Below are 12298 nucleotides of genomic sequence, written 5' to 3' on the forward strand. Positions count from 1 at the left end.
GGATTCACAAGTGAATTCTATCAAACCTTGAAAGAACAACTAATTCCAATACTATACAAACTATTTGACGTAATAAGCAAAGAAGGAGTTCTACTAAACTCCTTCTATTGACACAAATATGGTACTGATCCCAAAGCCAGGCAGACCAAAAACAGAGAAAGAAAACTACAGACCAATCTCCCTAATGAACATAGATGCGAAAATCTTAAACAGAATACTAGCAAAAAGAGTCCAGCAAGTGATCACAAGGGTTATTCATTATGATCAGGTGGGATTTATACCAGGAATGCAAGGATGGTTCGACATCAGGAAAACCACTCACATAATTGACTATATCAATAAGCAAACCAACAAAAATCACATGGTTATCTTAATAGATGCTGAAAAGGCCTTTGACAAAATACAACACCCATTCCTACTGAAAACACTAGAAAGTATAGGAATAGAAGGGCCTTTCCTAAAAATAATGAATGGTATATATATATATATAAATATCTGAAACCATCAATAAACATCATCTGCAATGGGGATAAATTAGAAGCATTCCCAATAAGATCAGGAGTGAAACAAGGATGCCCATTGTCACCTCTATTATTTAACATTGTAATGGAAACACTAGCAGTAACAATTAGAGAAGAAAAAGAAATTGAATTAATTAAAATAAGCAATGAGGAGACCAAGCTATCACTCTCTGCAGATGATATGAAGGTCTACTTAAAAATCCTAGAGAATCAACTAAAAAGTTAATGGAAATAATCAACATCTTTAGCAAAGTTGCAGGATACAAAATAAATGCACATAAATCATCAGCATTCCTATATAGTTTTAACACATCTCAGCAGCAAGAGCTAGAAAGAGAAATTCCATTTAAAATCACCCAAGACAATATAAAATACTTAGGAATCTATCTGCCAACACAGACACAGGAATTATATGAACACAACTACAAAAACCTTTCCACACAATTAAAACTAGATCTAAACAATTGGAAAAACATTGAGTGCTCATGGGTAAGATGAGCTAACATAGTAAAAATGACCATTCTACCCAAATTAATTTACTTATTTAGTGCTATACCTATCAAACTACCAAAAAACTTTTTTACTGAATTAGAAAAAAACATAACAAAGTTCATTTGGAAGAACAAAAGACCAAGAATATCAAGAGAAATAATGAAAAAAAAAATATGAAGGAAGGTGGCCTAGCAGTACCAGATCTTAAAGTGTACTATAAAGCAGTAGTCATCAAAACAATATGGTACTGGGGCAGCTGGGTAGCTCAGTGGAGTGAGAGTCAGGCCTAGAGACAGGAGGTCCTAGGTTCAAACCCGGCCTCAGCCACTTCCCAGCTGTGTGACCCTGGGCAAGTCATGTGACCCCCATTGCCCACCCTTACCACTCTTCCACCTATGAGACAATACACCGAAGTACAAGGGTTTAAAAAAAAAACAAACACAAAACAATATGGTACTGGCGAAGACACAGAAGGTAAACAATGTCAGCAAGAGAGTCTATGATAAACCCAAAGAACCCAGCTTTTGGGACAAAACCCCACTATTTGACAAAAACTGCTGGGAAAATTGGAAAACAATATGGGAGAGACTGGGTCTAGATCAACACCTCACACCCTATACCAAGATAAACTCAGAATGGGTGAATGACTTGAATGTAAAGAAGGAAACTATAAGTAAATTAGGTGAGCACAGAATAGTATACCTGTCAGATCTCTGGGAAAGGAAAGATTTTAAAACCAAGCAAGAGCAAGAAAAAAATTACAAAATGTAAAATAAATAATTTTGACTACATTAAACTAAAAGGTTTTTGTACAGATAAAACCAATGCTACCAAAATTAGAAGGGAAGCAAGAAATTGGGAAAAAATCTTTATAACTAAAGACTCAGACAAAGGTCTAATTACTCAAATATACAAGGAGCTAAATCAATTGTACCAAAAAAATCAAGCTATCCCCCAATCGATAAATGGGCAAGGGACATAAATAGGCAATTCTCAGAAAAAGAAATCAAAACTACCAATAAGCACGTGTGAAAGTGTTCTAAACCTCTAGTAATTAGAGAAATGCAAATCAAAACAACTCTGAGGTATCACCTCACATCCAGCAGATTGGCTAAAATGACAGCAGGGGAGAGTAATGAATATTGGAGGGGATGTGGCAAAATTGGGACATTAATGCATTGCTGGTGGAGTTGTGAACTGATCCAACCATTCTGGATGGCAATTTGGAACTATGTTCAAAGGGCTTTAAAAGACTATCTGCCTTTGGTCCAGCCAAAGCACTGCTTGGTTTATACCCCAAAGAGATAATAAGGAAAAAGATTTGTACAAAAATATTTATAGCCACGCTCTTTGTGGTTGCAAAAAATTGGCAAATGAGGGAATATCCTTCAATTGGAACAAATTGTGGTATCTGTTGGTGATGGAATACTATTGTGCTCAAAGGAATAAAGAACTGGAGGAATTTCATGTGAACTGGAATGACCTCCAAGAATTGATGCAGAGTGAAAGGAGCAGAACCAAGAGAACATTATACACAGAGGTTGATGCACTGTGGTACAATCGAACATAACAGACCTCTCTACTAACAGCAGTGCAAGAATCCAGAGCAAGGCCGAGCAACTAATGAGACAGAAAATTAATGACATGCAGAGGAAGAACTGTGGGAGGAGAAACACAGAGGAAAAACAACTGCTTGTACACATGGGCTGATGGGGATATTATTGGGGTTGAAGACACTAAACGATAACTCTAGTCCAACTATCAATAATGTGGAATTGGGTCTTAATCAATGATATGTGTAAAACCCAGTGGAATTGTGCGTCAGCTAAGGAGGGTTAGGGGGAGCTGAAGAGAGGGAAAGAACATGAAAAGTAACTATGGGAAAATATTCAAAATAAAAATAAGAATATAATTGAAAACAAAAAAAACACTCTAGTCTAGACAACATAAAATATTTGGCAATCTATTTGCCAAGACAAACTCAGGAATTGTATGAACACAACTAAAAAACATTTTTCACACAAATAATGCTAGATCTAAAGAATTGGAAAAACATTAATTTCTCATGGGTAGGACAGCTAAAATAACAAAAATGACAATCCTACCTAAAATAATTTACTTATTCAGTGCCATACCTATCAAACTACCAAAAAACTTTTTCATAGAATTAGAAAAAAGTATAACAAAGCTCATCTGAAAAATCAAAAGATCAAGAATATCAAGAGAATTAATGAAAAAAAATGTGAAGGATAAGGGCCTAGCAGTGCCTGATCTTAAACTGTACTATTAAGCAGTGATCATCAAAACAATCTGGTACAGGCTAAGAAATAGAATGGTGGATCAATGTAGATTAGATACACAATATACAGGGGTAAATGACTATAGCAATGTAGTGTTTGGTAAATCCAAAGACCCCAGCTTTGGGGATAAGAATTCACTATTTGACAAAAACTACTGGGAAAACAGTATGGCAGAAACTAGGTATATATCAAAATCTTACATCTTATACCAGTGATAGAGAACCCTTTAGACACTGTGTGTCGTGTCCCACCCCCACTGTGTGCCATGCTCTGCACCCTACCCCCAACTGCATACTGTGCTGGCCCACCCCACCACCTTCCCCCAGACAGGGGAGGGAAAAAGGGAGGTAAGAAGTCTGAGTGCTCTGCTCAGGGAAGGGTGTAAGTGCTTCCATTGGGCTGCTGGGTGGAGGAGCTGGAAGGCACAGTGGAGAGGGGGAATGGAGCAGCTCTAGTGGGCAATGGCTTGTGTGCCCATAGAGAGGTCTCTGTGTGCCATCTTTGGCACATGTGTCATAGGTTTGCCATCACATGCTGGTGAACCTATGGTATGCATGCTAGAGGGGGCTGCTCCCCTCCCCCTCTCTACAAGCACCTGATGACATTTCTTACATGACCTGTCCCTCTGTCCAGCAAGCTGCCTAATAGCAATACTTCCTCCCTCCCCTGTCTGCAGTAAGGAGGCGGCTCACATGCAGCGTGAGGGTTGCAGTTTAGACACTTAGGCTCTAAAAGGTTCACCATCACTACCCTATACTGGGTTTATGATTTATACATAAAGGGTGATACATAAGAAAATCAAGGGCACATAGAATAGTTTAGCTGGCACATCTATGGACAAGGGAAGAATTTATGACCCAATACTAGATGGCATTTTTGCTTGAACCAGTTCAAATTTATAAGAATTTATAAATCATTCCCCAGCTTACAAATGGTCAAAGGATATGAACAAGTAGTTTTCAGATGAAGAAATCAAAGCTATCAATAATCATATAAAAATATTCTAAATCACTCTTGATTAGACAAATGCAAATTTTAAAAACTCTGAGGTACCACCTCACACCTACCATATTGGTCAACATGACAGTTAAAAAAAAATGATAAATGTTGAGAGGGGTGTGGTAAAATTGGGTCACCAATATGCTATGGATTGTGAATTGATCCTGTAGGGCAATTTGGAACTATGCCCAAAGGGCTATAAATTTGTGCATATCCTTTGATCCCATAGTAACACTACTAGGTCTGAATCCCAAAGACATCAAAAAAAAGGGGGGTGGGAGACCTACTTACACAAAAAATTTATAGCTGTTTGTTTTTTAGTGGCAAAGAATTGGAAATTGAAGGACTGGGGAATGGCTGAACAAACTGTGGTATATGATGGTGATGGAATACTATTGTGCTATAAGGAATGATGAACAGGATGATTTCAGAAAGAGCTGGAAAGACTTCCATAAACTGATGCAGAGTGAAATAAGCAGAACTAGGAAAATGTTGTAAATAGTATTGTGAGAGGATCAACTGTGAAAGGCTTAGTCACTCCCAGCAGTACAATGAACCAAAACAATTCTGAAGGACTTGTGACAAAGAATGTTATCCATCACCAGAAAAAGATTCAGATGTAGAACAAAGTATACTATTTTTCATATTTGTTTATTTATGATTTTATTTGGGGGTTTTGGTTTTAGATGAGTATTCTCTTAAAACAATGACCAATATGGAAGCATGTTTTGTGTGATAATACCCGTATATCCCAGATCAAATTGCTTACCACCTCAAAGGGGGGGAGGGAAAAGAGGGGGACAATTTGAATCTTATAATTTTCAAAAATGTATGTTGAAATTGTTCTTACATGTAATTGGAAAAATAAAATATCTTTAAACATCCACAAACTCCCTTCTCAAGCCAATGGGCAAGAACATGCCTATTCTTTTCCAGGTATGCTTATCATTGTGCTGGTTGGGAACTTGCCTCTGCCATGTGCTTCTGGCCCAAGAAGGTCTAAGAGAAAAGGTGAAAAAAAACAAAGGGATGAAAAACAATTATCATTATAATCTAAAACAAAGAGGTAGGTGGTACAATGGATGAAGCATTAGATCTGAAGTCAAGAAGATCTGAATTTGATTCCTTACACTTCAGATACTTACTAACTAGTTGTATGACCTTTAGCAAGTCATTTATCCTCAGTTATAAAATGGGGATTATGAAAACATCTACTTCACAGGGTTATTGTAAGGATCAAATGAGATAATGTATGAAAGTACTTTATAAATCTCAAAACACCATATAAATGCTTGCTGTTATTATTATTAATCCGGAGTCCATTCTTTTCAGAAGATATACAGAAGGAGAAGGAGAGGAAGCAAGAGCCCTGGTCACAGGAACCATTCATGAATTATGTCTTCTTCACAAGGTTTCAACTCTACGAGGGGAGGTATCTCATTTGATGTTTATTATAAGGAGGGTGTTACTAATAAGAATCCTGTGAGAAGGAAGTTTCTAGGAGGGTATTCCAGCCATCAAGAAAAAAGCAAGACCTAGAGAAACAAGTTTTTCTGGACAACCATAGCTGTGAGACATTCATGTCTCAGGAAGATTGTTCTGCCAGTTTCTGGGAAGATGACTCTTTGAAAGAAGAAACAAGGAATAGGGCACCAATTACTGACTTGCAATAGTCCAGCTAAAGGGTGATAAGGGCCTAAAATAAGGTTGGTGGCAATGTGACTAGAAAAAAGGGGACTAATTAAAGACAACAAATGATATGTCAAAATAACAGGATTTGTCAACTGATTAGATAATGAGGGGAGAGGGACACAGATGAATCCAGACTCCTTCTAAGGCTAAAATTGAACTAGGTCACTAAGAAGGCAGTGGCTTTAAGAGAAAGAAAGGGGGATTAGCAAATTATCAGGAAGCATCTCTATAGTAAAGGCCAAGTTGTAAAGTAAAAATACCCACTAACCTTACAGACAAAAATCAAAATCTTAAGGCATTTGAAACTATTTTTTATAAATAAAAGACATCTGATCCACAAATATCAATGGAGAGTAGTTGCATGTTAACATTGAAAAAGCAGTATATAAAAGTTGAACATTTTCTTAAACTCAAAAGACCTGGGTTTGAATTCACATTCTACTGTGTGATCTTTATAAATCATTTCCTCTCTCATGGCCTCACTTATGGCAGAAAATTTTAGTAAGGAAGAGACAGGCAAATTACAGTGGGTTCCAAGCAAAGAAATAAAAGTAAATTTCCCTATCTGGGTACCTTTTTCTTTCTTCAAAATCCATCCAACCCTAAATCTCTTTCCTGCAAAGACTTAAGTGTTAGCAGATAAAGGTTACTACCCAGGATATTTGCATTTTAATGTGGTACCCTAAAAGAATAAAAGCCTTCAAAACCTAAGGAATGAGGGGGAAGGATTTAGACCGAAGAGACTAAAGATAGCCACTCCTTTCAGTAAATTTATCAGTTCCAACTATAAATTAACTGTAGACAATCTCAGTCTCACTGGAAGTGAAGTATTCACTAAAACTTTTGCCCAGTTTAGTGGAGGCGATGGGATATAGGGATAAGTACAAGTGATTAAGTCAGAAGCACCAGATCTGTCAGAGATCATTTATGTAACCTCTATAAATTTCAGTTTCCCATGTATAAAATGAAGTGATGAAACCAGATAATAGAGTGAAACATTATTAGTGTGTTTTTTTCAGTATGCACACATTGTGAGTTCTCTGTATCTTGGATTTATATTTGGCAGATGATGGTTTCTTTGTTCTTTATTATATTAGTTAGATTAGCATCTGGTCCCCTCTTCCCCCAACCCTAACTCCTACACTAGAAGAAGGCAGCAGCTTTGGCCCCCTCCATCTTATTTCCAGTACTTTTAAAAAAAGAGTCCTAACTTAATCTGCATGACTCAACATAATCAAAGACAATCTGGAGAAATATGGGGATTAGGAAAGCTAATGGGAAGAGAAAACATTCAGGAACCTTCACACCATTGCTAGGAGCTGAGGAGAAAGGGAGATAGGAAGTCTCATCTAACTCAGGAAATTTTCTAAATTAGTTTCCTTATCACCTAAGAACAGGTAGAATATAGCACTGGTCTTCTTTGCTCTTCCCTTCCCTACTCCAACATTTTCTCTGGATGTTTCTTATGCCTGAAATATTCTCCTTCTTCACCTCTACCTCCTGGCTTCCCCTCCATTTTCCATGAGCTACTCATCCCCAATACCTCAACCACACACAAAGATGGTCACAACCTTGAATTTGCCATCACTCACAAATGCACTGCTTCCATGATCACTGGAAAGCTGTATCTAATAGTTGGGTTGTTGGAACTGCTATATATTTTCTATATATTGCCCTCCTTTGGACTTTGATTAAAGCCCTTTAATATGTTTCTTTCATATTCTGATCCTTGTACCTTCTTCTACTTGCTTTTACCAATCATATCTCAAATAATCTTATTTCAACATCAGTCAATTTCACTATACCCAAATCTGGAAATAAAATCTCTAATGAAATAATTTTACCATTCCCTTAACAGAGTATTTCTTACACAATGGATTTCCAGGATTTACAACACAACCAAACATAAAAACATGATGATAATTGCATCTTGTATTTAAAAGTAAACTTAACACTAATCAAATACTAATTTGGTCAAGTGCATTTCAAAATTGCATTTATACAGAAAAACCATCTATAAGAGACTTGTAAAATCATAATGTTCATAAGTTGTAAAGGTATCAGTGCTACACTACCTTTTAACAAAGATTCAATTAGCAAAAAGATATCACATATAGGTCAAATGAAGTCACCTAAGATAAATAAGATATTACTAGTTTAAATTCAGAGTTAACTCAAAATATGCTGGGCCATATATTATAAGTCATTGTTGATAAAATACTTCACCCTACATGCAAGTCTGGAAGGATCTTAAACTTTTTTCTTATATAGAAGAGGGTATCACAAAAAAGATTTTTTATATAAAATTCACAGCAAAAAACATTATTATCCATTGTATTTGCAAATGAACAATTTAAAACAATTTACATCATTCCTTTAACAAAGCTATAAATACTACTGTAACCAATAACACAAAAGAATTTAAATTTTTAAAATTTGCCATTTAAACATTAGGTCTAACAGTCTTTTACCAAATTCATGTCAATCCAAATTATTAGATAAATGTAAATATGATAAATTAGATAAATGTAACTTAAAACAACTCTGAGTTTCACCTTAGAGACATTGGGTAAGCAAAGATGTTACCACCAATCCAGTCATCGGAGAGAATGTGGAAAATAAGCACATCAAATGAACTATTTATTGGTGGACTCTGTGACCAGCTCTTCCAGAAAGCAATGTGAAAATGTGTTCCAAGTTACTAAACTGTACATACCCTTTGATTCAGAGATATTACTACTAGACATCTACCCCTAAGAAATCAAAGAAAGACAAAAAGGGCTTAAAAAAGAAAAAACAAAAACAAAATTGCTTATAGCAACACTTTCTGTAGTGGCAAAAAACTGAAAACTAAGAGGGTATCTATAAATTTGGAAGTAACTAGACTAATTATGTTGGGCAGCTAGATGGCACAATAGATAAAGTGCCTGCCTGGAGTCAGAAAGGCTCAAGTTAAAATCCAGCCTCAGGCACTTTCTAGCTTTGTGACCTCAGACAAGCCCCTTAACCATGTCTGCCTCAGTTTCCTCATCTATAAAATGAACTGGAAAAGGAAATAGCAAATAATTCCAGTATCTCTGCTAAGAAAACCCCAAATGGGGTCACAAAGAGTAATACAAGACTGAAATGACTGAACAAATTATGGTATAATGTAATGGAAATAGTTTTGGGTACAGTCCTTTATTCTACTTTGAACATGGAAATGCTCATTTTATTTGGTGTTTAAATTCAAAATTTTGAAAAATAAAAATTTTAAAATAAAACAAAAACATTAAGTAAAAAGCTGACCCATTGATTTAAGTGAAGAAACAATTTAACTGAGAGAAAAATGATTTACTATAAGGCATATATATTCATAGCTGGTATTATATTAGCTGCTACCCATTAAGACAGAAATTCATGCAGAAGACAAAACTCATTCATTATGATACATCCTACTGGTTTAACATTTGAATCTACCAAGTTTTTGAAGGCAAAAGAAATGCAGTGTTTGAAAAAGCAAATAAGTTGAGAGTGGAATACAGTGGACCATAGTTAGCGTTTAATGTGAAAGTATATGCCATTTGACTTTAGAAAGACTGTGAAACAGTTGATAGCCTACATCAAACACAGTCTAATTTTAAGTCCATTTTTTTATGTTTTCTTTTCTTGTGGGTGGGGGGAGTCCTATAATTTTAAAAAATTTACTATCTTGGACTTGAAATTTTATTTATAATGCTGTAAAGGAATTCAACTCAATTGATTAAGTATCTGATTCAAAAGATCAATACTCTTTCCATTATATTTGCTGTTACTCAGGCATAGAAGGTATGGGGTATTAAAAGGCAAATAAAAATTAAGCAAAGAGTCTTTGAAACTATCAAGAAAAAAGTATTAAAAATTTCTAAAATCCATGAGTCTTTTTTTTTGTTGTTCAGTCATTAGTTACATCTGACTCTTCATGGTCCCATTTAGATGAAGACAGTAGATTGGTTTGTCATTTCCTTTTCTAGCTCATTTTTACAGATAAGGAAATTGAGGCAAAAAGGGTTAAGTGACCTGTCCAGGGTCTCACAACTATTAAGTATCTAAGGCCAAATCTGAACTCAGATTTCTCCTCACTACAGGCCTGGCACTTGATCCACTATGCCACCTAATTGGCCTCTACAAATCTGAGGAGACAAGAAATGATAAAGTTCTAAATTCAAATTCTATTTATATCAAAAAGCAAAACAATAATTTGACAGGATGAGGTCTTCAAAAGTTAGGCTTATAAATAGTATACCACAAACAAAAAATGCAACTATAGCCATAAGTGCATACAGTAGTACCAAAGATAACTTCACAAAACTCACAAAGAGTTTTCACATTTAAAGAGACCTGAGTAAGCAGTCCAGTATAATATGGTTAACAGGTAGTCGTCCACCTTCTGCTTGAAGACCAGTGTTAGTTTTAAAATTAATATTCAATACCTCCAAAGTATGATATTTATAAGGATTTATTAAAACGCAGGGAAAGAGTCCCAACTCACCCTTCACCACACTGCTTCGAGTCCACCAGCCCCATCACCAGGCCAAAACACAAATTACAATAAAGCCCGCGAAAACCAACGACCAATAGGAAAAGGCCTAAGGAATTATGGGTATGGTGAAAAGGCGTTTGGGTAATGTAGTTTAAAGGGTTACAAGTTCTTTTCAACTTTATATTCCCATCTGTGATCCTTTGGGAAACCAGTCTCCCCAATGGATCATGAAAACATAATCAAATTAAAGTTTACAATAATTCAGAGATAAAAGGGAAATAAAAGGGAGAAAGAATAAACAGTTTGGCTGACCATGTCAGTTTTGGATACCCTCAATCTTCCTATATTTTCCTGACTTTTCATTTACTTTTGTTACTATCCCCAAGTCAGCCTTTTTACGTAATTCTCAATTTTTCAGATAGCCTACCAAGCCATGTAACTCTGAGAGCATTTAAAATCCTCTTCAGAGCTATGGACATGCTTCTGCCGGTTTTGCGCTTTTCTTTTTGGCCACTTTGCTCAGTTCTTTTGAGCATTTTTTCGAAAGGGGAAAGTTAATTTTCTATACCCGCTATTTTCTTTTGAGGGACTTTTTCAGGAAAGGGGAATGCCATTTTTCCAACAGCCCATTTCTGGCTGCTACTTCATACATTCCCCATGGACTTGGCTTCAACGATTGCCGGTCCTGCCCACAGGACCCTCCCTGGGTCCAGAGCGTTTTCCTGCTGCCCAGAGCCAATCCCTACTCCTGCTAAGCTGAAAACCTGATGTTCCACCCAAATGCCAGTTTCCTGCTTTGCTGGTGCTGCTGTTTCTGCTGCTGATCCCGACCCCAGCTGCCACTTCTGGAGCTGCTTCTGTCACCTCCTGAGACTTGGGAAGTATGCAAAAACCCTTTCTCTCTCATTTCACACACCTGGGATTTTCCATTAATGACTTTTAACCTGAAGGGAGCTTCTACTCCACTACTGCCCTCCACGTGGTTTTTCTAAAACCTGGCCTAGGCGGGGGTTGCCTCCATGTGGGATCTCCAACCTGCAGTTTTCTCTAGCCCTTACCCCAGTTGGCTTCCACATGGGCCCTAGTTTTTACTCTTCAAACAGAAAGTAGAATGGCAAGTGTGGGCCTTATGGCCTATTTCAAACTATTCCTTGCGATTATCTTGCCTGAAACTCAGGGGAGAAATTCACCCCGTATACACTCTAGGCCTGCCCAAGACTTTGAACTATATACCCTTATGGAGTCATCCACACTGTGCTCAAGCTCAGAGCTCAGTTAGAAGGAACTTGAATTGGACCAGAGGTGGATTTTAAAACCTCAGAACTGAATGGGTTTTATTTCTTTTTAAAAAGTCTCTGTATCTTATTGTATTTTGCTGATTAGTTTTGTAAATTAATTCTGTTGTTTTGTTGATTTTTCTGTTGCATTGAATCATTTTAAGCTAATGAAGTTTTGGCTGCTAGATTAATTCTGTTTATGATTTTATTGTAACTCCCAAATAGTGAACAAATCTATCAGAATTGGTAAAAAAGGTTTTTTGACTACATTGCTTGTAATCTGTTCTTCATATTGTATTTCCTGATTTCTTTAAGGTTTCAATTTTTTTTCTAAGTTTACCTGTATTAATCTAATTCTGTTATCTGTACCATTTATGAACATCTTAAACATTTTTAAGTTGTAAAAGCCCATAAGCCTTATGTATACTGAATTTGTCATCTCAACTATAGGATCACATGTCTTAAGTTTTTATTCTATCTTGATAATTGTGTACAACCTTGGAGATTTTGATACCT

The 12298-nt window shown here is 36.3% G+C and overlaps 1 protein-coding gene across 2 annotated transcripts in view; it reads right to left on the reverse strand.

Annotated features, from left to right (window-relative positions):
* Positions 1 to 12298, reverse strand: part of PHLPP2 (PH domain and leucine rich repeat protein phosphatase 2) — a 98306-nt gene that overhangs the window by 64311 nt on the left and 21697 nt on the right. The gene's annotated exons all lie outside the window — the stretch shown is intronic.

This window comes from Gracilinanus agilis, chromosome 2 (assembly GCF_016433145.1).
Source record: "Gracilinanus agilis isolate LMUSP501 chromosome 2, AgileGrace, whole genome shotgun sequence".
NCBI lineage: Eukaryota > Metazoa > Chordata > Mammalia > Didelphimorphia > Didelphidae > Gracilinanus > Gracilinanus agilis.